Source organism: Balaenoptera physalus (assembly GCF_965194825.1).
Source record: "Balaenoptera physalus genome assembly, chromosome: 11".
Taxonomy (NCBI): Eukaryota; Metazoa; Chordata; class Mammalia; order Artiodactyla; family Balaenopteridae; genus Balaenoptera; species Balaenoptera physalus.
In genome coordinates this window covers 20302158-20329975 of record NC_138896.1, presented here as the reverse complement: position 1 = coordinate 20329975, position 27818 = coordinate 20302158, and the positions used below count along the sequence as shown (strand labels likewise).

The 27818-nt window shown below is 40.4% G+C and overlaps 1 protein-coding gene and 1 pseudogene across 10 annotated transcripts in view; one reads left to right on the top strand and one right to left on the bottom strand.

The window, feature by feature from the left end:
* Positions 1-27818, top strand: part of LOC309637823 (cytidine monophosphate-N-acetylneuraminic acid hydroxylase) — a 285683-nt gene that overhangs the window by 162571 nt on the left and 95294 nt on the right. For 7 of the 9 annotated variants that reach the window (XR_014250836.1, XM_082413025.1, XM_082413030.1 and 4 more), the window contains exon 3: positions 5306-5367. The exons of 1 other annotated variant lie outside the window; for it this stretch is intronic. The gene's annotated coding sequence lies outside the window, so the exon portion shown is untranslated. Of the gene's footprint in view, positions 1-5305; positions 5368-8965; positions 9852-27818 lie in introns of those variants that run through there. One more of the 9 variants, XM_082413026.1, reaches the window with a different exon arrangement.
* LOC309637830 (tubulin alpha-1C chain pseudogene) lies at positions 146-5296 on the bottom strand (annotated as a pseudogene). Its single transcript has one exon. The product of its transcript is annotated as a tubulin alpha-1C chain pseudogene (transcript).

Here is a 27818-nt window from a genome sequence, read left to right as displayed (position 1 = left end):
AAGAAAACCTGATAATAAATCAATTAAAACTAGGGAATGGAGGACAAAGTGGCATATGGCATAGAAGCTTTAATTCTATTACCATAATCCTTGACTGCTGAGAGAGAGAGAGAGAGAGAGAGAGAGAGTGTGTGTGTGTGTGTGTGTGTGTGTGTGTGTGTGTGTGTGTATGTGTGTATGGCAATACTGCCCAGTAGAATTTTCTGTAATAATGGAAATGCTCTGTATCTGCACTCTTCAATGAAGTAGTCTCATGTGACAACTGAACATTTGAAGGGTGGCTGGTACAACTGGGGAGCTGAATTTTTAATTTTATTAAAGTTCCATTAATTTACATTTAAATTTAAATAGCCACATGTGGCTATGGCTACCATATTGGACAGCATGGGGCTATAGAACAGGTGTGAAAATGTTGTCATTCAGTTCTTCTGGCAGTTCCTCTGATTCATTTTCTTGAACATATTCCAAGATGGAACTTTTTCACCCTAAATTCTGAGAACAAATAGGATTGCAGTGAAACGCTAGTGTAGTCATGTGAATGAAAGCTGAATAAGGACAAACCTTTCCAAAAAAGGGTCATATATCTACAAGGGAGGAAAATCTGGTCCAACAAACCAGGTAAATTGTACATTGGGGAGCTCTACTGTGTTTCATTGCTAATGCTCATGTAGTGAACTGATTGATTTTCCTGTTAGGATGTAATGCAAACACAATCTGAATGTTTTTTGACACTGAAGACAACCACAGCTAATAAAAAGAACACCACTTGTATTTCAGTGATCCTGATGGATTATGATAAAGGGCTGCATAACACATTCCAAGTAGAATTTGTATAGCACAGTGCTTCCCATTTTTCTTTCTTGTCAAGCAGCTATTTTACCTTCTATTAAATTATACAAATATAGTTTCATTTTTATAACATTATTCCTCCTATCTCTGAATACTTGCATCTTCTCTCTCACAATATCACCTTCTCTCTTTGTATTGCAATTTGGCTCCCATACCTAGTCTGTTCCTTCCATTCTCAGAGTATTCTTGAGAAGAATATTCTCAAGAATATTCTTTTTTTCTTTTTTTTAGAAATATCACTTTTATTGGCAAGATAGGGCCACAATGGGCAGCTCCACAGAACACAAATAAGACAGTCCCAAGACAAGAGGGTAAAATTGCAGCAGACAGGTTAATATTCTTCACCCTCATCTTCTCCCTCAGCGCTATCGGCTCCAACCTCCTCATAATCCTTCTCAAGGGCAGCCGTATCCTCACGGGCCTCAGAAAACTCTCCTTCCTCCATGCCCTCACCGAGTACCAGTGAACAAAGGCACGCTTGGCATACATCAGGTCAAACTTATGGTCCAGGCGAGCCCAGACCTCAGCGATGGCTGTGGTGTTGCTCAGCATGCACACAGCTCGCTGTACTTTGGCCAGGTCTCCACCAGGTACCACAGTGGGAGTCTATTAATTAATGCCAACTTTGAAGCCAGTGGGGCACCAGTCCACAAACTGGATGGTACGCTTGGTCTTGATGGTGGCAATGGCAGCATTGACATCTTTGGGAACCACATCGCCATGGTACAGTAGGCAGCAAGCCATGTATTTACCATGGCGAGGGTTGCATTTCACCATCTGGTTGGCTGGCTCAAAGCCAGCATTGGTGATCTCTGCTACAGTAAGCTGTTCATGGTAGGCTTTCTCAGCAGAGATGACAGGGGCATATGTGGCCAGAAGGAAGTGGATGCAGGGATAGGGCACCAGGTTGGTCTGGAATTCTGTCAGATCAACATTCAGGGCTCCATCAAACCTCAGGGAAGCGGTGATGGAGGACACAATCTGGCTCATGAGGCGGTTAAGATTAGTGTATGTTGGGCGCGCAATATCGAGGTTTCTACGACATGTCATAGATGGCCTCATTGTCTACCATGAAGGGACAATCAGAGTGCTCCAGGGTGGTGTGGGTGGTGAGGATGGAATTGTAGGGCTCAACTACAGCTGTGGAAACCTGAGGGGCTGGGTAAATGGAGAACTCCAGCTTAGACTTCTTGCCATAATCGAGAGAGATGTTCCATCAGCAGGGAGGTGAGTTCCCCCACCAAAGCTGTGGAAAACCAAGCAGCCCTGAAGACCTGTGCACTGGTCAGCCAGTTTCCGAATTCGGTCCAAGACGAGGTCAATGATCTCCTTGCCAATGGGGTAGTGACCTCGGGCATAGTTATTGGCAGCATCTTCCTTGCCTGTGACGAGCTGCTCAGGGTGCAAGAACTGGTGGTAGGTGCCAGTGCGAACTTAATCAATGACCGTGGGTTCCAGGTCTACAGACACTGCCCTGGGCACATGCTTGCCAGCGTTTGTCTCACTGAAGAAGGTGTTGAAGGTGTCATCTCCTCCCCCAATAGTCTTGTCAGTTGGCATCTGGCCATCGTGTTCCAGGCAGTAGAGCTCCCAGCAGGCATTGCCGATCTGGACACCAGCCTGGCCAATGTGGATGCAGATGCACTCATGCATGACTGAGACTTGTAGGGTTCTGTGGGGCTGGAGGAGGGGAGGGGACGGCCACGAAAATCTCCAACTGACAGACTACCAAGGAGTCCAGGGGAGAAGTAGTCTCAAGAATATTCTTGATCTCCTTCTCTAATGCTTACTGGGTTCCACAATCTTTTCCTTTCTTTTTTAAAATTAATTAATTAATTAATTAATCTTGGTTGCATTGGGTCTTCTTTGCTGTGCATGGGCTTCTTATTGCGGTGGTTTCTCTTGTTGCAGAGCACGGGCTCCAGGCGCGCGGGCTTCAGTAGTTGTGGCACGTGGGCTCAGTAGTTGTGGCTCGCGGGCTCTAGAGCGCAGGCTCAGTAGTTGTGGCACACAGGCTTAGTTGCTCCGTGGCATGTGGGATCCTCCTGGACCAGGGATCGAACCCGTGCCCCCTGCATTGGCAGGCTGATTCTTAACCACTGCACCACCAGGGAAGTCCCTTCCTTTCCTTTTTTACACCATCCACTTTATGATTCAACCGTAGTCAAATTCAATATAACAGATTCCCCACCCGCCACCTAATGGAGCAACATAAGAATCCTTCTGGGTGCTGGTTGAACTGCAGCCCCTCAGGTGCCAATGCTAACATTTAAGCCACAAAGAGGAAGAGCAGCCCATGGCAAAGGCCAGAGAGAAGGTCAGAAAGTGATGGAAGATACAAAGAAAGTTATCAGTGGTGCCTCCTGGGGAAGAGACGTCCTATCAGTTAAGGACTGAGAATGTTACCCATCTACAACCTTGGTGAGAACCGTCTCCAGATGGTACTGGGGTGAGAAGTTAATGGAAGATGTTGAAGCTGCCATCACAAATGTAGACCATACTTCCAAGAAGGTTGGCTAAGGAGAGAAGTAGAAAGGGAAAAGGAGCTACAAAGGGCTCAGGGAGAAGAGGCTTTTGTTTAGAATGGGAGAAACGTGAACAAGTTAACATCAGCTGGGACCTCCCTGACTCTGAGAGATTTAGGTAAACCTGGTCCAAAGCCACGGTCAAGGGCTTCCTTCCCTGATTTCAGTGACCTGAGAGCTTGCTCCCTCAGGCTTCTGTCCACTTGCACACCTATACCTGTGGTCTCAGGTCCATCTCATGTCACCTCAGTGGAAATCTTAGCCCCTTCCCCAGTTTCTAAAGAGATACATATATTCATGTTAATAGTAATCTATATAATCAAAAATGTCATAAGTTAAAAAACTTAAAGGAAGTCTGGAGGTGCTCCCAGAGAGAGATTGCCCTGCAAACCACGTTGCCTTCTGCCATCCAGCTGGCTCCTCCTCCACCCTCCCCAACTCCCTCCTTTTTCTTTAGAGCAAGGAACTACTTTCCTTATCTGAAGCAGAGCGATGCTCCCACAGTCAGGCCCCTGTAAGGTCTCAGTTTCAACCTCTATGGGTTTATCCATTGATTCTTCTAACAAATCCTCAACAGGAACTTTCATGCCATTTGCTAACAGAATTCAACTTTTCTCTATCCTGTTATATTAGTGATCTGGGGATTAAGGGTTTATAGAGATACAGAGATTGATTCATGGAGCAAAGTGCTCGGAGACACTTGGAGGAGATGGGAGGGTGGCTCTTTTATTTCTTATCATTGGTGGGGCTGGAGGTGAGAATAGGTGAGAATGAAGATGAGCCTGTATGGGTAGCAGGATATTTATGAGGGGTGGATGGGAAAGTGAGGACTTGAAGGTTTGTGGACTCAACATTCTCTATGGGGCGAGATCATCTGCTAGGAGAGAGAGAGAGAGCTGAAGAAAGTTTGGGATAGTAGCCCAAGAGCGGGAGAGAGAGAGAGAGAGAGAGGGATTCTTAAACAGGGAAAGGGATTGACAAGCTGAATTGAGACTCCTTATGAGGTAAGAATCATACATCTGTGAAAACACTAATTCCCGTGGTTGTACTTTTCTCCAGCAGTGCTGTCACTAAGTTCTGGAAGCGGAGCAGGGGGAGTGCAGGGTTGATCCAAGGTTGAGGGCTTCCAGAGCAGGACAGCCTGGGGACTGGCTGATGAGAGCTCAGTTCTAGGGTTTTATTTTGAAGTCCTGGCCAACAAGGGAAGAGCCAGTGCAGGAGCCTCTCCGCAGTAGAGAGTCACCCTTGGTGGACTGTCAGCTCACTTTGGACCATACCTTGGTAATAATAAAGCGGGAAGGAAGGATGCTTTTGTACCAGTTTTATTTAAGCACCTTGGGCAATTGTTTCAAATTTGTGATGATGATGCCTCCATTTTCTTCTGACACCTCCTATGGTTCCTTTCACCTGCTTTGGTCAAAAATGATTGATCTTACGACTTTATGTTATTTCCTTAAACGTTATTTATCCCTCACTCTCTGGTTTCCTGGACTTTTTTTTCCTACCCCCCACTATAATACTGACACCCAGTGGCCTGTTAGTACAGAGCTGCAGACATGCTGCGTTTTCTTCAGCACAGCCTTAGGAGAGGATATTAAGAAAGCATATCCTTCCTTGGGGAAGAAAGTAAAAGAAGAGCTTCTTGTTCCTTAAGCAGTCAGAAGAAAAATGCATCTTCTTAGGAACTCAGAGGACCCTGAGAATAAGAAAAGCTTTGACCTCAGAACTAGACATGCTTCTTTAAGAGCTAAGTGAATTTAGCCAGAAACTATACTAAACTGGGAATGAAAGGAGATCAGGATTTTGAAGAACAAGAAAAAGAAAGAAAGAAAAAGACCTCTCAAATTAGAGCTAGGCAAAAGAGATTCTGAATGTAAAGCCACTTGGGGAGGATGTGTGCTCTTGGATAAATCTTTTTTTTTTTTTTTCAGCAAGCATGTATTAAGGACCTACTGTAACTGGCTTATTGAGCAGTCTTGGTTCCATGGGAGACGTAAGTGTGAAGAAATTTTATTTTTTCCTGTCATTGTTTTCAATCTGTCAGATATCTCTTTCTTGACCTTTAGTGAAATCTTGGGCAGATTTAATAACATTTGGTTACTGAAAGTCCATTTGTTTAAAACTCCAATAGTATCCAATTCAAATCTCAAATATTACCATAGCCCTACTCCCACTCCAGGTACTAGGTCACAAAGAAAATCTTAACTTAAAGAAGTCATAATTTTTTAAATTTAGGTATAACTGACATATAACATTGTATTAGTTTTAGGTGTACAACAAAATGAGTTGATATATGTATATATTGTGAATGATTATCACAAGTTTAGTTAATATCCATTATCATACATAGTTACACATTTTTTTTCTTGTGATGAGAAATTTTTTTTTTTTTTTTGGCCACATGGCATGAGGGATCTTAGTTCCCCGACCAAGGATCAAACCCATGCCCCTTGCACTAGAAACACAGCATCTTAACCACTGGACCACCAGAGAATTCCCAATGAGAACTTTTAAGATTTACTCTCTTAATGACTTTCAAATACACGATAGTTACCATACTGGACATTACATCCCCAGAACTTATAATCTTATAAACAAGAAGTCATAATTTTGAGAATCTAAGTTATATAAAACATATTATCTGGTCATATTGAAATAATTACATCAGAAATAAGCAATAAAAAGACTTGATAGAATCTAAATATTTGGAAACTTAAAACGGAATTCTCAAATACTCATGAGTTAAACAGGAACTATAGCAGAAATGACAAAATATTTGTACTGAAGGACTGGGAAGGTACTACAGATCTGAACCTGTGAGATTAAGTTAAAGGAAAATTTATAACCTTATATGCATTATTTAAAAACAACAAGATCTAGAAATAAATAAAGCTTTTTACTCATGAAGCTATTGAAAGAGTGATAGGGCAAACTTAAAGAAAGTAGAAGCAAAGAAGTAGTAAAGATGGCAGAAGATAAAGAATTAGAAAACAAAACAACAAAGAGAATCAAAAATCTAAAAACTTCTTTGTAAACAGAAAATCATAATACAAATCATCTTCTAATGAGATGAATAAAAGAAGGCATAAATAAACAGTATTAGGAATGAGAAACAGATACGACTGCAGATACAGTAGAGACTTTTAAAACCATGAGACAACTATAAATAATTTTGCCAATAAATTTGAAAATATGAAGAAGATTCAGTGTCTTCTAGAAAATGTAAATGATCAAAAACTAATTCAAGAAGAATTAGGAGACCTAAAAGGAACTACAGCTGATATTTAGAACTTCCTTCTTTTGAAAACTGCTGCATGTTTTCTGTTACCTTCAGTCATGATCTGAGCTGGCCAAGATTCTTCACCTGCTGGTGTGACCCAAACCCTCATTTCTGAAGGGTTGAGTCTTCAGCAGTCTTGCCTTTTCTTGTTTGAAGTAGTTTTTCATTAACTTTTCCCTCCTGATTGCAATTTAATAAGGGTTGCATTTAACAACAGACTTTTTACATATTGCAAACATTTAAAGTATAGTCAAGCATCCTTCCATTATCGATCATTATGGGGATTTTAGTAAAGGTAAAAATTCTTCTGAAAACACCTGTAAAATGTGCTACCATCCTACTATTTGTGTAAATATTAAGAAATACTTAGGAAAGATTATCTTTTTCTTTTCAAAAGGTTTTCACTATAAGGCACATAATATTAAACTCTAGAAGCCATTAGATTATGTAATATTTCCCTTTTAATCATTATTTGCCTTTTACCTTGTATTGCCTGAATGAAGCAGGTGAGTAGTGTAGTTATAACAGAATTGATCGAAACTACTGGATTTAATAAATAACATATTTGTATGCAGAAAAGGTATTATTAACTTTATTTAATGAGAAAAATGGCATATTATATGTAAACTATGGATCCTATACTGTTATAGGCAAAAAAAATTGTGAGGCACTTAGATTAACAGTGAAGGAGAAAAGTACTGAGATTTCCTTTTTTTTTTTTTAACATCTTTATTGGAGTATAATTGCTTTACAATGTTGCGTTAGTTTCTGCTTTATAACAAAGTGAATCAGCTATACATATACATATATCCCCATATCTCCTCCCTCTTGCGTCTCCCTCCCACCCTCCCTATCCCACCCCTCTAGGTGGACACAAAGCACCGAGCTGATCTCCCTGTGCTATGTGGCTGCTTCCCACTAGCTATCTATTTTACATTTGGTAGTGTATATATGTCCATGCCGCTCTCTCACTTCGTCCCAGCTTACCCTTCCCCCTCCCCATGTCCTCAGGTCCATTCTCTACATCTGTGTCTTTATTCCTGTCCTGCCCCTAGGTTCTTCAGAACCTTTTTTTTTTTTAGATTCCATATATATGTGTTAGCATACGGTATTTGTTTTTCTCTTTCTGACTTACTTCACTGTGTGACAGACTCTAGGTCCATCCACCTCACTACAAATAACTCAATTTCGTTTCTTTTTTTTTTTTAATTAATTAATTAATTAATTAATTTATGGCTGTGTTGGGTCTTCGTTGCTGTGCGAGGGCTTTCTCCAGTTGCGGCAAGCGGGGGCCACTCTTCATCGTGGTGCGCGAGCCTCTCACCATCGCAGCCTCTCTTGTTGCGGAGCACAGGCTCCAGACGCGCAGGCTCAGTAATTGTGGCTCACGGGCCCAGACGCTCCGCGGCATGTGGAATCTTCCTTGAGTGGGGTTCGAACCCATGTCCCCTGCGTTGGCAGGCAGATTCTTAACCACTGCGCCACCAGGGAAGCCCAGCATTTCATTTTCTTGCTGCTACTGAAATGGAATTTTTAAAATTTATTTCAAATTATTTGCTACTTTTAATAGGTTCCTTTTTACGTGTTGACCTTGTATCTTACAATTTTGCTAAATTCGTTTATTCTAGAAGTTGTTTTGCAGATTACTTAGGATTTTCTATATTGATGACCATATCATCTGCAAATAGAAACAGTTTTATCTGTTCTTTCCCAATCTTCATGATTTTATTTTTCTTACTTTATCGCACTAACGTCTCCAATACAATGTTGATTAGATGCGTTCAGAGTGGACAATCTTGCCTTATTTGTTATCTAATGGGGAAAACATTTAATATTTCGCCACTAAGCATGATGTTAACTGTAGGTATTTTGCAGATGCCCTTTATCAGATTGAGGAAGGTCTTCACTAATCCTAATTTGCTGAGATTTCACCATAAATAATGTTAAATTTTGTCAAATGCTTTTTCTGCACCTATTAATATGATCATATGATTTTTCTCCTTTATTCTGTTAATACAGTGAATTACGTTGTTTGATTTTCAAATTTTAAACTAACCTCACATTCCTAGGTTAAATTCCAGTTGGTTATGATGTATTATCTTTCTTTTATATACTGCTGGATTTGACTTGCTAATATGCTAAGAATGTTTTTCATTCATTTTCTAACAACTTGATATTAAAACCCAAAGCAGTGTATGCTTATTGGGGAAAAAAAGACCCTCAACCAATATAAAAGCATGTGAAGTAAAAAATGAAAGAACTTCTCCCCTCCCACCCACCCTCTTGCAAGAGGCAATCATAATTAACAATTTGGTGTGTTTCCTTTCCCACTTTTTTCTGTGCATGTACAAATATATTACATACAGTGTAAATTCTGCTTTTTCACTTAACACTTCCTCATAACATTAACTGTTCTCTTAAAACATGGTTGTTTTGTTATTTAAATTGTAATATTACGTAGCGTTGACTCTATTTATCTATTGATATTTTCCTATTGTGGGACATATAGGTTACCTATCTTACTTTATAATGGAATGAAACAAAATGGTATTGACGTTCGTTCAGGTTTTTCTGTAAGATGTTACGGAAAGTCCCAAACAAACTTTATGGCCAGCACAATAATAATGACGTATGATAGGATTGTAACAGAGATGTACACCAGCTGCTGAAAAAACTTCCCAGGTAAAACGGCTGGGCTTGACCTGAGTTCTAATGGGTGAGTGAGTGCTGAGTTTCTTCATTAAGAAAGGAGGGGATGGGAATTCCCTGGTGGTCTAGTGGTTAGGACTCTGTGCTTTCACTGCTGTGACCCAGGTTCAATCCCCGGTTGGGGAATTAAGAGAAAGAGAGGGAGAGAGGAAGATAAGGAAAGAAAGAAGAAAGAAAGGTAGGAAGACAAGAAAGGGAGGGGGGAAAGGAGGGGAGAAGGAAGGAAGAAAGAGGAAAAGAAAGAAGGAAAACGACATCAGTGTCAAGCCCAGGAGTTGGCTGACATAGACCGTACCCATTTTTCCATCCCAGTGGTGAAACACTTGGAAAAAATAATCTCTTCCCAATATAGTTCATTCTTTTCTTGCAAAACTTTTCTCGTTATTTGACTTTTACTATTTTTAGCTGATGAAAAGCCAGCAACTCACTGAAAACTTTCCCATGAGGTAATGGGAGGAACCACTGAACCACATTCCAAATTTCTTATTGTAAGTTGATTACACGTAAAAGTTATTTTCCTCCTCTGCTTTCCCTGTGGATAATGAAGAACATCTACAGATGTTTGTTTTGGAATGGCTCCAACTCCTCTTGTAGATTCTATCATGGTTTGTCTTCTAAACTCTCACTAAACACAGGGGATTTTGGGCAGGGGATTTTTGCCTCATTTGACCTCTTTCTTTTGAATGGCCTACAACAGACTCTTTCCACTTAAGTCTGGCTTTAAAAAATTTACCTAAATTCTCCTTCTTTAGCATGCCACTGTCTTCCTACTGAATGGTATTTAAAAGACTTTGAAGATCTGTATTATTTACTTCCTGCTAGTCTTCTAGTATTATTGGTGTGAACAACAGGAAATTTACTCCTGGATTATTCTAGTTATTGTAGTGCCCCTTGAATTTTTTCAGGTGAAACCAATCCTTGTATTAGTTCCCTATAGCGAGGTGTGTTTCTTTTCTGTGCATTATTTTTCACATTTGAAAAATGGATATAAACTTGCCATGCTTCTTCTCAAGGGAAGAATTGATAATCAAATGAAATAATACAGGTAAAAATAATTTAAATGTTCAAAGGTGGTAGAGGTCCTATATCAGTAAGTGCTCATTATCAATAATAGAGCTACCATTAAGCTGAGTTCCTGATGCAACCCAGGCCGGGTGCCAAGTGCTTTATTGACATTATCTCATTTTCATTCTCACAACTCCCTTATTCACATTTTACAGATAAGGAAGTTAAGTAATTCACCTGATGGCACACAGAGGCAGAATTCAGATCTGTCTTAACCTATTGTCTGTGCTCTTAGATATCGTACTGCATACCTCTCAATAATATTTATTGAATGTGCAGTATCCAGTGTGATGATGTCACTTGGATGGTCTCCAAATAACAGAAGGTCTATGATGGCTTAGGTGGTCCCCCCTGCCAACTGTTAGTTTAGTCAGAGCTAGCAATAATAATTTAAAAAATAACTTGTTTGTGTAGTAACCCTTACTGTATAGACATTTCTACCACTTCGTTTAATCCTATCAACACTGCATTAACCACAGCAGATATTAACCTCACTTTATTCAGAGAGGCTGGTAGTCCAAGATCTCACAATGTCAGATCTTTTCTTAAGTGGGTTTTGTGTCTGTTAGTATCCAGTTGATCAGCAGTCAGATGTACTTCTTACATATATAACTATCTCTCAGATCAGAATTCTTCACGTGGGCCTTTGTTTATTGATCATGGTAAGTCTCCCACACTCAGGGTTTTCATCCATGGGGGCTGTGTGAACTTTCTATGGTTGCTGTAACAAATTACCACAAATTTAGTGACTTAAAACAATACAAACTTACTATCTTACAGTTTTGTAGGTTAGAAATCCAACATGGGGCTCCCTGGAATAAAATCCAGGTGTTAGCAAGGCTGTGTTCCTTTCTTGAGGCTCCAGAGGAGAATCTGTTTTCTTGCTTTTTCTAGCTTCTGAGGCTGCCCACATTCCTTGGCTCATGGCCCCTTCCTCTTTTATCAAAGCCAGCCACAGCTGATCAAGTTCACCTCACATCCCATCACTCTGGACTCCCCTTTTGCCTCCCTCTTCCACTTTTATGGACCCTTGTAATTCCATTGGACTCACCTGGACAATCTAGGATAATTGCTCTATCTTAAGGTCAGCTGACCTTAATTTCATCTGCAACTTTAGTTCCCCTTTGCCATAGAACCTAATTTATTCATAGTTCCCAGGGATTAGAATGTAGATATCTTTGAGGCCATTATTCTGGCTACCACAGGGGCTCATTTATGTTTTTTTTTTTTTTTTAAATTTTATTTATTTATTTATTTATGGCCGTGTTGGGTCTTCGTTTCTGTGCGAGGGCTTTCTCTAGTTGCGGCAAATGGGGGCCACTCTTCATCGCGGTGCGCGGGCCTCTCACTATCGCGGCCTCTCTCGTTGCGGAGCACAGGCTCCAGACGCACAGGCTCAGTAATTGTGGCTCACGGGCCTAGTTGCTCCGCGGCATATGGGATCTTCCCAGACTGGGGCTCGAAGCCATGTCCCCTGCATTGGCAGGCAGATTCTCAACCACTGCGCCACCAGGGAAGCCTCATTTAGGTTTTTTAAAAAAAATATTTCTTTCTTTGGCTGCGCCGGGTCTTAGTTGCAGCATGCAGAATCTTTGCTGTGGCATGCGGGATCTTTTAGTTGCGGCATGTGGGATCTAGTTCCCTGACCAGGGAGTGAACCCGGGCCGCCTGCATTGGGAGCTCAGTCTTAGCCACTAGACCACCAGGGAAGTCCTATCATTTATGTTTAAAATGAATGCTCATCTGTGTTTAAGACTGATGAGCGTAGGTGGTTGGTGTGAATTTCCACAGTGGCCTGTAGATCTATTTCCACCATGGGAAAGGGGAGAGTTGACTCTTGACTTTTAGGTAAGTGGGCTGGGCCTGCTCACACACAAACTGCTCATTAGGGAGAGGCAGGCACCTGAGCTAGCTGCACCCATTGGTGGCCAAAGTAAGGTTGTTTATACTTTGCAGAGGCATTCTAGAATAATTGTGCTTGGCCACAGCTGCTGTTCCTTTTTGTTTTCTCTCTGTTGGTTGAAAAAGTCCTGAGATAATTCGGGCTTTCCTCCACTGACACTATAGCTCCCCCACTTCCTTTTCAAAGTGACATTTAATGGCTCCCCTTTGTATACATAACACATTCCAACAAGGTTTTTCATAATATTCCCCTGCCCTCTTTTCAAACCTCAATACGTTGTTTCCAGCTTCAATGAGATACCACATATCAAATACCTAGTATGAGGTAGATATATCAGTCGGAGAATTTAGTTGCAAACCTACTTTAGTTAGTGTAAGTAGTAAAGAAATTTGTTAAAGCATATAAGAATGTCTAGGAGGTTCAGAGAGTCAGGCATGAAGGTTAAGGAGCCAGGAACAATGCCCAGATTATAATGCTGAACACTTCAGAGCCTGGACACAGGCCTGGACAGAAGATGCAACTATTGGGCTTCTGGCCAGTTCTGCCTCTGTAGGCTGAATGCCTCCACACCACCATTGCCAGAAACAATCCTCCTGGCACTGTTTTCATATTCAGTTTTCAAAGAAATAATAATGTCCACATTATTGGGTTAAAAAAAAATCATCTTTTTGTTTTGACTGAGCAGCATTCATTCTCTCTTCCTATCCGGACAGCCAATTTCAGACACTTCCCCCTACCATGTGTAGTCTCTTTTTTAAAAAAAATACATATTTATTTGTTGGCCGTGTCGGGTCTTAGTTGGGGCGCACAAGCTCCTCTCTCGTGGCATGCGGGCTTAGTTCCCCACGAGGGATCGAACTGATGTCCCCTGCATTGCAAGCCCGATTCTTAACCACTGGACCACCAGGGAAGTCTCCCATGTGTAGTCTTGATGGGAGAGTAAATCCAGTGGGCTGCCTCTCACTTCCTCTCATGATGTTGGCAAGACAAGCTCTCTTTTGAGATTCTGACAAATGGTTTACCCCAGACATCCTGGACCAGACCGTTCCTGCCGGGAAACTGATCCATTAGCTCCTACTTTCTTGCTCCTGGAGCTACCCAATGTCCTGCCAGCTTCCAGGGTGGGTTCTCTTAGCTTGCTTATTGATTTTCAGAGCTTATCCATTTCCTCACAATAACTCATTTGCTGAGGGTAGGCAGCATTGGGTTTTCCCATTAGTAAGCAAAAATTCTCATTCTTGTATTCCAAATATTGGCCAATTAAGGGTTCTTGGAGAAAGAGGCTGTTGCCTGGAAATAGGAATAGAGAGAGAGTATGGGAAATAGAGCAAAGATGGGGCTTGCAGGAGCAAAATTTAGCAGGAAGTTAGAAGTGGAAGGAGATGGAGACAGAGGAAGAAAGGCCAATTTTTTCACATCCATTCCCTGCCCCAGTAACAGCCATATCCACCTCTCGCCTTAACTAGCTTCCTACCAAGGCCTGTACTTCAGATCCTACCCCTCCCACTCAAAGGCTTCAAACCGTCCAGGGCCTATCTGCAACTTCCCAGGCACTTCCCACGCATGTGCTTCCCCACCCATCAACCAAAGGCCTCATATCTCTCAACCAATCTGTCATTCCACCCCCCACCCTGTCCCTGCAGAGCCCTTGGACCTGCCTCACCCATGTTTGTCTGTATTAGACAATTACTTTAGGTTGAAATGCTCAGGTGAGGATGACCTGAAGTAGGCAATTAAGACTTGCATCTTTTCACAGAAGTGCTCCCTTAAAAATAGAGGCTAAGCCTGTAAAGTGGTTGCTTTTTTTTTAACATCTTTATTGGAGTATAATTGCTTTACAATGGTGTGTTAATTTCTGCTGTATAACAAAGTGAACCAGCTGTACATATACATATATCCCCATATCTCTTCCCTCTTGCGTCTCCCTCTCTCCCACCCTCCCTATCCCACCCCTCTAGGTGGTCACAAAGCACCAAGCTGATCTCCCTGTGCTATGCGGCTGCTTCCCACTAGCTATCTATTTTACATTTGGTAGTGTATATATGTCCATGCCACTCTCTCACTTTGTCCCAGCTTACCCTTCCCCCTCCCCGTATCCTCAAGTCCATTCTCTAGTAGGTCTGTGTCTTTATTCCCGTCTTGCCCCTAGGTTCTTCATGACCTTTTTTTTTTTTTTTTTTTTAGATTCCATATATATGTGTTAGCATATGGTATTTGTTTTTCTCTTTCTGACTTACTTCACTGTGTATGACAGATTCTAGGTCCATCCACCTCACTACAAATAACTCAATTTCGTTTCTTTTTATGGCTGAGTAATATTCCATTGTATATATGTGCCACATCTTCTTTATCCATTCATCTGTCGATGGACACTTAGGTTGCTTCCATGCCCTGGCTATTGTAAATAGAGCTGCAATGAACATTTTGGTACATGACTCTTTTTGAATTATAGTTTTCTCAGCGTATATGCCCAGTAGTGGGATTGCTGAGTCGTATGGTAGTTCTATTTTTAGTTTTTTAAGGAACCTCCATACTGTTCTCCATAGTGGCTGTATCAGTTTACATTCAAAGTGGTTGCTTTTTAAACAAACATATGTGAACTCAAACATCCAAGCAAATGTTAAACCTATTAAAATCATGACCTCAGAGCCTACTGAGTTATCCTAATTATGCGACCATATCTCCTCATATTTCTGAAATGCATTTTTGGTCATTTCTTTCAGCATCTAAAGCCTGATTTTTCTCATCCAAAGTATATATTCTGAGTGTCTAGCATGCTACAAACTTTGGGTCAGGGACCAGTGAAGGAGAGGTTATGGCTGTAAAACTCTTAACCTCAGAAAAGACACAGATACATAAGCAATTATAAGAAGCAAGAGATCCAGATAATCATTCTTAAGCAAGTGTTTTTAGGACTGCATACAGTTTGCAGAAAATTCTTTATAACATCCAAAAAATATGAGCAAATTGACGTCTTTTTAGAGTGGTCATACCTCTAGCACCTAGATTGTGGTTTCCAGACACTATTTCCAACAAAAGAAGCCAAAGCTTTTAGGAGAAATAGCTGATTTGAAATCTGGAGCAGGAAATCTACATGATGGACATAGAATATCTTATCATATAAGTGGCAAGGAGCTATTAAATACTATTGGCATCATCTCAAAATGACTCACAGAAGTCAATTTGAAAAGATTCCCACTGGCCAAGCTGGAATGATTTGAGCATTAATAAGATTAATAACTGGAGTGGATTCAAGGTCGTCAAATGTGTTAAACTCAATGCATTCAAAATGATGCTAAAAAGAAATTGGAGGATTGGGGACAGAATCATGCATTTATCCTCCCTTTCCTTTACAAACTGTACAAGTGGGTAACTAGTCAATAAAGGGAAATTTATCTTATAAAAGGATTATAGTTAATGTATGAAAAAGTATTGATAGAATTTCTCCATCTTTCAAGCCCCTAATTAAATAATCACAGTACTGAACATCAGTGGTTGGAGACATCACAAAAAGACAGAGCCTGACTTCTCTGGAGGTGAAAAACTTTAATCAGTTAATATAGGGCATCATTTCTCAAAGCATGTTGTGCTAAATTCTGTCTCTATTAGATATTCTGCCAAGAATTATTTTAATCTTAAATAAGTTTGGGGAATGTGGAACACAGTATCCTTTCTTTCTTGATGATTCATAATGCACATTAATATATTAAGTTCCTGAAAAAACAATGACATCATGGGCATCCTGATAGAAGAAACAAAGCCTTACCTGTGCAACTCATGAAAGAAATTGAACTTGAATCTAATCAAGCCTCTAGAGTCAACTAAAGGAAATATGTAAGAAAGCAGAGGGACATGTTAAATTATACCACAGGGATGTAATCTGCAAGATCCATATGGTGTAAAACTCTGAGGGCTAAAAAACTTGGTTTATTCTACAAATAAGTTGTAAGGGGAAAAGAGATGGAAGGGAGTCTACTAATGAAAAGAGACTTAAAAGATATATCAACCAATCATGATATGGAAAGCTTGTTTAGATCCTGAATTTTTTTTTAATGCTAAAAAACTCCATTTAATGACAGTTATGAGACAGTTGGAAATTTGAACACTCAATATTTAATAATATTGAGGAATATTTTAGACGTAATGTTGGCATATAGTTTTTTTAAAAATAAATTTATTCAGTTATTTATTTTATCTCTGGCTGCGTTGGGTCCTTGTTGCTGTGCGCAGGCTTTCTCTAGTTGCGGTGAGTGGGGGCTTCTCTTGGTTGTGGTGCGCGGGCTTCTCATTGCGGTGGCTTCTCTTGTTGCAGAGCACGGGCTCTAGGCCCGCGGGCTTCAGTAGTTGAGGCATGCGGGCTCTAGAGCACAGGCTCAGTAGTTGTGGTGCAAGGGCTAAGTTGCTCCGCGGCATGTGGGATCTTCTGGACCAGGGATCAAACCCGTGTCCCCTGCACTGGCAGGCGGATTCTTAACCACTGTGCCACAAGGGAAGCCCCAGCATATAGTTTTGTTTTACAAGTGTTATTTCTTTTAGAGATTCATATGTAAACACATATGGATATAAGGGATTTTTTTTTTTTAAGAATAAATTATTTAATTTTGGCTGCGTTGTGTCTTCGTTGCTGTGCACAGGCTTTCTCTAGTTGAGGCGAGCGGGGGCTACTCTTCGTTGCGGTGCGTGGGCTTCTCATTGCGGTGGCTTCTCTTGTTGTGGAGCACGGGCTCTAGGCATGCCGACTTCAGTAGCTGTGGCACGTGGGCTCAGTAGTTATGGCACACGGGCTTAGTTGCTCCGCGGCATGTGGGATCTTCTCGGACCAGGGAACGAACCTGTGTCTCCTGCATTGGCAGGCGGATTCTTAACCACCGTGCCACCAGGGAAGTCCCAAGGGATTTGTTTTAAAAAAATACTGGATAGAGGGAAGTGGATGGGAGTTTGGATGGGACCATGGGTTGGCTGTGGGTTGCTGGTTGTTGGACTGGGTAATGGGTACGTGAGAGGTCATATTATTCTGTCTACTTTGTGTGTGTTTTAGATTGTCTGGAGTAGAAAATTTTTAAAAAGAGTGGTCATAATTTTTAAGTGGCCGTTTAGTGTCAAATCGGACAAGGGAAGAGAGTAGATCAAGGCAAGTCTGTTTTTCATAATGTTTAGAAAGATAAATACCTAACTGTGATTGTTGGTTGTTCTATAAAGCTTTAAGAAAAGATTTTTTCCCCATTGTGTCTAATAACTTAGCTCAGGTGATCACAAATATCCAATTCCTTAAAATAACGAAAGCATTTTTACAACAAGTGTCACTGAAATGAAAGAGTATCACATGTTTTGACATGTAAAATTCTGATGCATTGTTTAAGTCTTGTGATTATTTAGTTCTGAGTCATACATAAAATCAAATAGATCTTATTGATGAAGCATAAACTGATTTTGGAAAATGAGTGTAGAGCCAAGGGAAATCACGCCAAGGACTAGAGCCAGAGACTCCCCACCCCCTCGGAGGCTGTATATTTATTTAGCCAAATGGCCAGACACAGCAGGGACTGGGGACACCGTGTAGCAAATTGAAACAAAAAATGTGCTGCTGTTGCTCACTCTTTCCTGAGTGCCCATGACATTCAATTTTTGTTCATAGAAGCCAAGGTAGAAAGCACACAATATAATATGTGATAACTTTATATAAGGGTCTCTCTTTGTTTTTGTGATCTGTGTCTTCAAGTATGTTATCTCAGCCAGGAGGTCATTTATTCATTCAATTTACCCGTGGTGGGAGGCAATATAGTATGATGGTAAATGCTTTTGTTTCTATTTGCCACAATCCACATAGCAGGCATTTAAAGGGTACCTACTGGGTGTGCAGCAAGGTGTGATAGAGATAATGAGGGCCATAACAACCATTCTTTCAATAACTATTTGTGGTGTGCTTACTGGGAGCCACGTGTTATTGTAAGTCCTGTGGATAGAGGTGAACAAAGCAAAATTCCTTCTCATATGGAGCTTATGAACTAGTGGGACAGAGAGATAATCATACACAAATATATAATATAATGTCAAATACTGATACTGACTGTGAAGAAAAACAAAGCAGGGTATGTAGATCGTTATGGGACTGCTACTGATGATCACGTATTAAAAGGCTACTGTGTGGCAAATGCAGTCGTAGAAGCTTTGAATCCATAAGCTCACTAACTCCACAACCTCTGTGGAGTAGGCATGGTAGAGTATTTCACTGTTGCAGATGTGGAAACTGAGGCTTAAAGAGGTGAAGGTCATTTAGCAAGTAAAGTGGAAGCCGCAGATTAGAACCTCCTCTCCCCTCCCCAACTCCCCTCCTGTCCCTTCCCATCCCTCCCCTCTCTCTCCCAATTCCAAACCTTGGGATCTTAACCATTATGATGGAGGCACAGTAGAGAGATGGAAGGTCATGTTAAGATGGAAAAAATGACCTCTCTCTTTTACCAGTGGCCATGTTGTGTGCTCTCTCTGAGTCTCACTTTTCTCATCTATAATCGTACCCACTACATAGAGTAGTTTTTAGAATTACATGGTAAAATATGTGTAAATCAGTAAGAACACACCTGGCTTATCAAAAGTCCTCAGTACATGTTAGATTCTCAAATATAATTGATGGGCAGGTGATGAGGGGGTTGATAAACACTGGGAACTTGCAGTGGTTTCTCAGGGGTGCAGGTGGCACCTGATTACACAGGCCATGGGCATATACAGATCAGGAGACTCCTGGGTGTTTGGGGGAAAACTGGGAGGACATTAAAGGCCAAAGTCACCCACTTCACATTTGCCTCAGACAGGCCCTGGATGCCAGTATAACATGTGAAGGAAATATAGCACCTAGGTATTTAACAAAACTGTTTTGTAAAAATCAACAGCAGGGGGTGTTGCGGGCCGCTTTTTTAATTTATAAGGACCATCTCAACTTGCTGTTTTGATAGTGGTTCCCCAAACTGGCTGGAAACCAAAATAACCTGGGGAACTTCTTGAAAATACAAACTCAAATGTTCCAAGGTAAAATATTTCTATGGTGGGGAAATTTTGAGGACCACTAGTGTAAAGGGAACAAAAGCATTTGTTCATTGCTTCATCCCCAAAACCTAGAGCAGTGCCTGGTATGTAGGAGAGAATCAATTAGGATTTGCTGAATGAAATTTCTGTATTCTCACCGCCTTCCTATCTTTCCTTCCCCAAACACATAGGGCATTTTCCCCCTCTGTGAAATACTCTCTGAGATGCTGAGTATTCAATTTAGAGTCTTCTCAGTGGTAGGCCCTATGTAGAGGAAAAAGAAGAGAGATTTAAGGGGCATGGTCAGGACTTTCTTGCTCCAAACTTCCTCTCTGTGTCTGCCAGAGAACTAGCAATTTCTACCACTGCAGCTTTTCTTGGGTTAAGATGTTGTGTCTCCAGGCAACTTCAATTACTAGACAAAATACGTTATATCAAGAGAGGGAGGTTGTTGGAAAGGGAAGGTGGAGAGTGCCAGGGGTAAAAACACCTTATTCATAGTATATCACACATTAGGACAGATAGCAGAACTGATGGGAAGTAGCAGTAAGGAAAAGCCTCAAGGCTTGGGGATAGCAGGCTAGGAGGAGTACCCCGGAAGCTGGCTGGGCTGGGGGTAGGGAGAGTTGATGGGGCGGGGAGGGAGGGCAGTGGTGGTAATGGTGGTGAGCATTTGAAGAGTACAGAGAGGTTCACACTTAAAAGAAACTTTTCCTAAGTAACACTTTGTCTATGGAGTAGGGTGGGCGGTGGGGGAGGGGGTCAGGAGACATTAACAGCTCCAAGTGCTTGGTACACAGTTGACTGTGACCTGTTGAAATGCATTGCTAAGAGTTAGCAGTTCAATCCCACGAACATTTTTGGATATCTTCTAAGTGCTAAGGTTTGGGATACAGAGATTGTCCTGTATGCTGCCTTCAAGACTCCACACTTCCACTGCAGGGGGTGCAGTTTCGATCCCTGGTCGGGGAACTAAGATCCTGCATGCCAGGTGGTGTGGCCAAACAAACACACAAACAAACAAACAAAAAAGCCCCACATGACTTGTCAGATTCACAGATTCACACCATACCCAGGGCTCTGTTATTGTTTCCTGAAATCATTTCAGTTGTTCTTTCCCTGGCCTTAGCCCTTTCTCACACACACACGCCCATGGGTACTCAGCTGAATACCTGAGGGGCCCTCTGCAGACCTCAAAGTTCTCTCTTGGTGCAGAACTCTTGTCTTTTGTGTTCTGCCCCACAATCCCTAACTGCCCCAAACTCTCCAGACCCTCAGGTGTTTCCTCAACTCAGGGAGACTTTTGGAAAGGTGTCCCTTTCCTTCTCTGTGACCTGAAAATTCTCTGAACAATAAGCTGGGGCAATCATTTGGCTTACCTTATCTGTTTGTTTCTTGGAGGTCACCATTCTTTGTTGTCTGATTTGTTTTGAGAATTGTTCCTTCATATATTTTATCTTTTTTTTTTTTTTTTGGTTGTTTCAAACAAGAGGGTAAATCTGGTTCTTATTTACTTCATCTTCAAGAAGTGGAAATGTATGAGTCATTCTTGATGCTTTTTTTTCCTACTAGTTTTGGTTTTAATTTACATTTCTCTGATGACTTGTGATGTTGGGCACTGTTTCATGTGCTTATTGGCCCTTGGTTTATCTTTTTTGTTGAAATGTCTGTTCAAATCTTTTGCTTTTTTTTTTTTTTAATTGGGTTCCTTATCTTTTTATTCTTGAGTTGTAGGGATTCTTGAGTTGTATATCATGGACATGAGTTTTTCATCAGATATGTGTTTTACAAACATTTTCTCCCAGTCTGTAGCTTGCCTATGTCTTTTGTTATGCAGAAGTTTAAAAATTTTTGATGAAGTCTAATTTGTTAATTTCTTTTTTTATATGGTTATGCTTTCTGTACCATTTCTAAGAAATCTTTGTGTGCCTCCAAGTCCTGAAGTTATTTTCTGTGCTTTCTTCTAAAAGCTTCATAGTTTAGTGTTTAAGTTTAGGTCTATGTTTTATCTCACATTAATTTTTGTATATGGTATGAGGTAGGGATAAAGGTTAATTTTTTTCCTCCATATGAGCACTCAGCTGTTCCAGTACCATTTGTTAAAAAGTAACAAATGGTTTGTATTGTATTCCATCTACCTAAGTTTTCAATCCTTTACTAGTACCACAGTCTTGATTCTGGAGCTATATAATAAGTTTTGAAGTCAGGTAGTATAGGTCCTCCAACTTTATTCTTCTTTTTCAAGATTGTTTTGGCTATTTAGGTTGTTTGTATTTCCATATATATCTTAGAATAAACTTGTAAATTTCTACCAAAAAAACTTAGATTATGATTAGAAATGCATTGAATCTATTGCATCGACAGATCAGTTTGGAGAATTGATATTTTAACAACTGAGTCTTCCTACCCTTGATATTTTAGTGTTACTACTTATGCAGGGTTTAAATTTATATATTATATAATTAAGTTTTAATGGAATACTGGATTTAATATTGTTCTAGGATTTTATCCATTGCATCTATATATTTATATTTATTGGTACAAAGATTTTTATATTATGTTATCTTTTTAATGTCTGCAACATCTATAGTATATCCTCTTCTTTCTTCCCTATAATGGTGATTTATGTCTTCTTCCTTTTTTTTTCTTGACCAATAATATTACTAGATATTTTTCATTTTTGTTTTGACCTTTTCAAAGAACTAATTTTTGAATAGATTATTATATATATATATATATCTTTATTGGAGTATAATTGCTTTACAATGTTGTGTTAGTTTCTGTTGTACAACAAAGTGAGTCAGCTATAAGTATACATATATCCCCATATCCCCTCCCTCTGGAGCTTCCCTCCCATCCTCCCTATCCCACCCCTCTAGGGGGTCACAAAGCATCGAGCTGATCTCCCTGTGCTATGCAGCAGCTTCCCACTAGCCATCCATTTTACGTATGGTAGTGTATATATGTCAATGTTACTCTCTCACTTCATCCCAGTTTGAATAGTTTATTTTGAATAGGTTATCTCCATTGTATGTTAATTTTCTATTTTATTAAATACTGCTCTGTATTTTCTTTCTCTTTTTTTCTCTGTTTATTTTGCAGTTCTTTTTCTAACTTCTTGGAATTAATATTTAGCTCATTAAATTTCAGAGTTTCTTTTCTAGTGTCAGCATTTACCTCTAAATATTGCTTCAGTGAATCCCCCAGGTTTGTTATGTATATTTTCATTAATACCTAGTTCTAAATAATTTCTCATCTATTATGATTTATTTATGACCAATATATCACATAAATATGTTTCTTAATTTCCAACAGTAAATTTTATTAGTTATTGTTTTGGTTTTGATTCTGAGCTTAGTTGCATTATAATGTATGCAATATTGTATCTCTATACGATATTATCTCTTTGAAATTAGTTGAGATTCAACCTGTGTATGATCAGCTATGGTAACTGGATAACTGTTACATATATGCAGGAAAATAATGTATATTCTGTAGTTGTTGAGTGGTATGTTTTATATGATATATGTTATATATATCATATAGAGGCAATATATAAAATTATATATTATAAATATATAGCATATCATATGTTATATATCATATAGAGGCATTATATATGAACAAAGACATTGCATATGATATTATATATATACTATTTAATGTATCATACAATGTTATATATGATATTGAGGCAGTATATATGTTACATATGATACAGAGAATATATATATATATATATATATATTATATATATATATTTGGTTGTTTCAAACAAGAGGGTAAATCTGGTCCCTATTACTCCATCTTGGCGAGAAGTGGAAATACATGAGTCATTCTTGATACTTTTGTTTCCTATTCATTTTTGGTTTTAATTTACATTTCTCTGATAACTAATGATGCTGAGTACTTTACCATGTGCTCATCCGCCATGTGTGTATATATATATATATATATATCTCCATTATGTCAAGTTTATTAATTGTGTTATTCAAACCCTCTTCATCCTTACTAATTTTTTCCGCTTGACGTATCCCAACATGTATTTGTGCCTTTGGGGGGCTAACAGTTTTCTGATGATGGCTCCAGTGAGTCTGGAAACTGCACAGATACCATCATTAGGATAAAATTCTTCCTGAAGTCACTCCCTGAGCTAAGTTACTGCTTCCTCTTGAGGGAAAAGAAACACCACGCGGGATCGGCCACGAGAGTCCTGGTGGAGGGAGAGTGGGGGGCAGGGAGCCTCGGTGCGGGGCTCATGGAGCCGAGCGCCCGCCCTGCGCGCAGGGGCGCAGGAGGCACTGGGGAGGTTTCGCCTCGGCGGAGGGTGCTGGGCGGGTTCCCAGATGTCCTTGAGCCATCAATAGTCTGTGACGCGGCGGGGAGGAGCCTTTCCCGATGTAACGGGACGGGGAGGAACCGTTCCCTAGTTCCCTGTCCTGACGCCTGGGCCGCGCCCAGGAGGTACCACCTGACCCCACGCGGTTCCCAGCCAGGCACGTCTGGTGGAGCCTATTTTATGTTCCCTTGACTGGTGCCTCTCCCTCCCGCCCCTCCGTGTGCAGCCATACTCCTGCAGTGCCTGCTTCTCCGGGGGTGCATCCGATCAGGCCACTCGCCTCCTGACCACCCTTCCTTAGTTCCCACAGGTGAGAAGGCCTCACTCGCTGCTGGCGAGCCGCGCCCTCCATGCCACGAGCTTCCTGCTGCGCTTGCGCACTCCTAATTGCTAGAATACATGTTTAATCGGCTTATGCTATCAGTTACTGAGGAAGCATTTACAAATCTACTATGATTTTGAACTTGCTTTTTACTCCTTATAGTTTGTTACTATATCTTGAGGCTGTTATGAGTCCATGCAAATTTAAAATTATCAAGGTTTCTGGTGAACTGAACCTTTTATCTTTATGAAATGCCTATCTCTGGCAATGTTTATTGCTTGAAATATTCTTTCTCTATTGTCAGTGTGGCTCTGTCAGTGTTCTCTTGGTTAGAATTTGCCTTATACCTCTTTTATACGTACGTGATATGTGCATAAGTATGGAAACAGACATATTTCAGGCCGCAGTTCATAGAATTGAATTCATGATAATTTTATGGACTTTTTATGCTGTTGTTTTGGCTTATGGTGCTTTGGCTGTTTAGTTATTTTGTACTACAAGATCCTCGATGCTTTAGAATTTTACCTGCAGAAATCGTCTTCATCTGGATTAGAGGTGAAGTCCTCCAGAGAGGGTCTTCATTTGCTTCTTCCAGGTTTATGGGAACTAATAGTCTAGGGTCACTGAAAATCAAATCTTTCTCCATTTCTCCCAGGTAGTGTGAATTCAGGCTGAAACCATTCATGAAGGCCAAGTTCTGTTTTTTTGTTTTTTGTTTTTGTTCCTTCTAAACTGATGGTTTAACCCACCCAGATGCCGACTTTTGATGAGAAGATCTGTTAGATTCCTCAGGTTGGGCAAGCTCTGGGCGGTGTCTCTGGAGTCCTTTTGAGTCTATGACTTCAAAACTCAGTCTTCGTTTCCCCTTTCCTCCTTGTTTGGTAAATAGCTGGCTATAGTGCTCCCTCAATATCCCTACAGATTTCTGTGTCTTCACTTAATCCTTGATTTGAGAAGTCCTAACTTCTTCTGTGACAGCTTATTGACTCTTTTAAGACTTTTGTCTGTTTTTTGTTGTTTTCAACAAGAGGATCCATTCAAGTATTTAGCTCACCACCTTACTGGAAACAGAATCTAAATTTGGTAGATGGCACATCAAACTCTATTAGGTGGCTGACTTATGCTTTTTCCCCTGTCAAGTAATTTTATATCTCAGTACACTATAAATGAGAAAATTTGTTTTCTTTAACTGAATTCCATAAAGAGAAGTTGGAAGGGTGAAAGGCCTTAGTATGTGATAACTGTTTTAGTAACATTTTTAGCATGGGCCAGTTTAAAAAGAGGGCACCACAAAGTTTTGAAGAGGATACCACAGACCATTTACATCTGTCCATTAGAAACTGCCTGGGAAACTCGACTTTTTTTATTTTTAGCTTTTACTTCCCTTTAGATTATATTTCTTTTCTCGTAGCCTTCTTTCAAAAGTAGAACCACACAAACACGTGGTGGTGAGTTGACTGGTTCCCCCAGCCTCCAAAAATGTGTCTAGTCAGAACCTCTGAAAATGACTTTATTTGGGAAAAGGGTTTTTGTAGATACAATTAAGTTAAGAATTTTAAGATGAGTTCACCCTGGATTATCCAGTTAGACCTGACCTAAATGGCAAGTGTCTTTATAAGAACAATAAAACACACAGACAGGAAGAAGAGAAACATAGATAAGAAGGTGATTTAAAGATGGAGGCAGAGACTGAAGTGACGATCTATGAGCCAGGGACCGTCGAGGATTGCCAGCACCGAAGCTAAAAGAGAGGCATGGACATAAAGGCAGGGTCCTTTACAACCCCCAGAAGGAACCAACCCTGCTGACACCTTGATTTCGGACTTCTGGCCTCTAGAACTGTGAGAGGATACATTCCTGTTATTCTAAGCCACCCAGTTTGTCATCCTTCGTTATGGCAGTCCTAGGAAACTCAGAACCAAGTTTGTAGACTCTCTCTGCTCCAATAATTTTGAAAAGCCTGCAATCTAGTTTCCCTTCAAGGATGATTAAGGAATGACAATCAGGTGAGGGAACTAACATGTAACGTCTCTGGGGGCCCCTCCCAACTTCAAGAGTTTCCTGGTTGTGAGGTTTAAATGTAGTGCATGCTTAAAGCTTTATACAAGTATAAAGCCTTTCCTGACTATTAGTGTCACTTTTTTTTTTTTTAACACGCTAGCCTTCAAACGTGGCACTTGCCGTCAGCCTCCTCTTCATCTTCAACTATGACAGTGTTTTTAATGTTTGACCCTTCCTCCTGCCCCTTCATGCTTCTCCCCTCCTCTTACATAAACATTGAAATAAGGCTCCCTGAAACTTCCCAGAGTGACTCTGAACTTGGCAGAGAAGTCGTTTTTATCCAGTGAAGACCAACCACAAAATAGCTCCTGGAATTTGTACAGCAAATTATAGCTTAGAACCTAATTTTGCATATCTTGTTTATCATCATGGCAGCTCTTTGAGGGAGGTATTATCATGACCATTTTATTAATAAGAACAGTTTTTCTCCAGGTAGAATCAAAGAACTGGATCTGGAAGGAACCTTGGTACTGCTGGCCTGACCATTTCATTCACTGATGAAACAGTTCTTGAGTAACTATCATGTACTAGATTGAAAGAGTTTCTGGAAATTCAAATGTAATCAGTATGTTCCAGGCTTCATCTGCTGGTGAGCAAATATATATCACTCCCAGCAATAGTGTAGCAATTTTGTAGCATTAGTAAAGTGGATATTAATTTTAAAGCAAAGTAATTGTAAGTAGAATTTTTGGCACACTCCAAATCAAAAAATATAAATGAACAATATATGTTGTAGAGCCCTATTTATGTTGGTATCTATAAATCTACTTCATTTCTAACTGCTATATCCACAGAAGGTTGTGACGTAATTTATTTGCTCATTCCTCTATTGGTATTTTCAATATTTTGTTGCAACAGACATCTTTTTGTACAAGTGCTAAAGTACTTCTTAAAAAAAAACAAACTTATACTAGAAGTAGAACTGCTGAATCAGAGGATACTCACATTTAAAATTTGCTAGATACTGTCAAATTTCCCCCTAAAGTTACCAATTTATACTCCTATGAGCATTATGAACATACACCTTTCCCAATGTGCTCACCAACACTGAATAATATTCATCTTTAAAACTGTGTCAAACTGAAGGGTGAAAGATAACTCAATCTTGTTTTAATTGATGGCAGGAGGGCAGAGGAGAAGGTTAGGGGAGGTTTTCACTTTCTTCTCTCTATATCTGTTGGGAGACAAATCTGGATGGCCTGAGTACCTATCTCCTTCTACCAGGCTGAGCTGGCCGGAGGCAGTCTGTAAAGGGGCAGCAAGGCTTTTGGCTGATGCTAGCATTCTGGATATACAGAGGCCCTTCAGGATAGTTCCAGGGCCTTCTATATGCAGACTTTGACCTTCACTATAGACCCAGGCCCTCAATATGCATTCTCCCTACTCTTCTTGCTGGACCTAAAAATCCTGTTATTCATTCCAGGACCTGGAGAACCTAAGTATTCCATAGGCCAACAACATAAATGTGTAACGTGGCAACATCTTTGGTGTGAGATCATGTCCTTTCTCTTGTGAATCCAGACTACTGTCAGAGGCTGGCCCTTCTCGGCTGCACGTTGGCCATGGTGGGTACAGATTATCTCTGCCTGGCCCAGGCTATGGGGAAATGAGAGTCGGGGGGTTCCATGTGCTCTATTTCTTCTGTGTAAGTTTTCTCTAACAGACCCTATAACTGTACTGTGTGGAGCTACTGCTGTGTCTCTGTGGCCCTCTAGCCTGACAAGACCAGTAATGTTCTCCTTTTA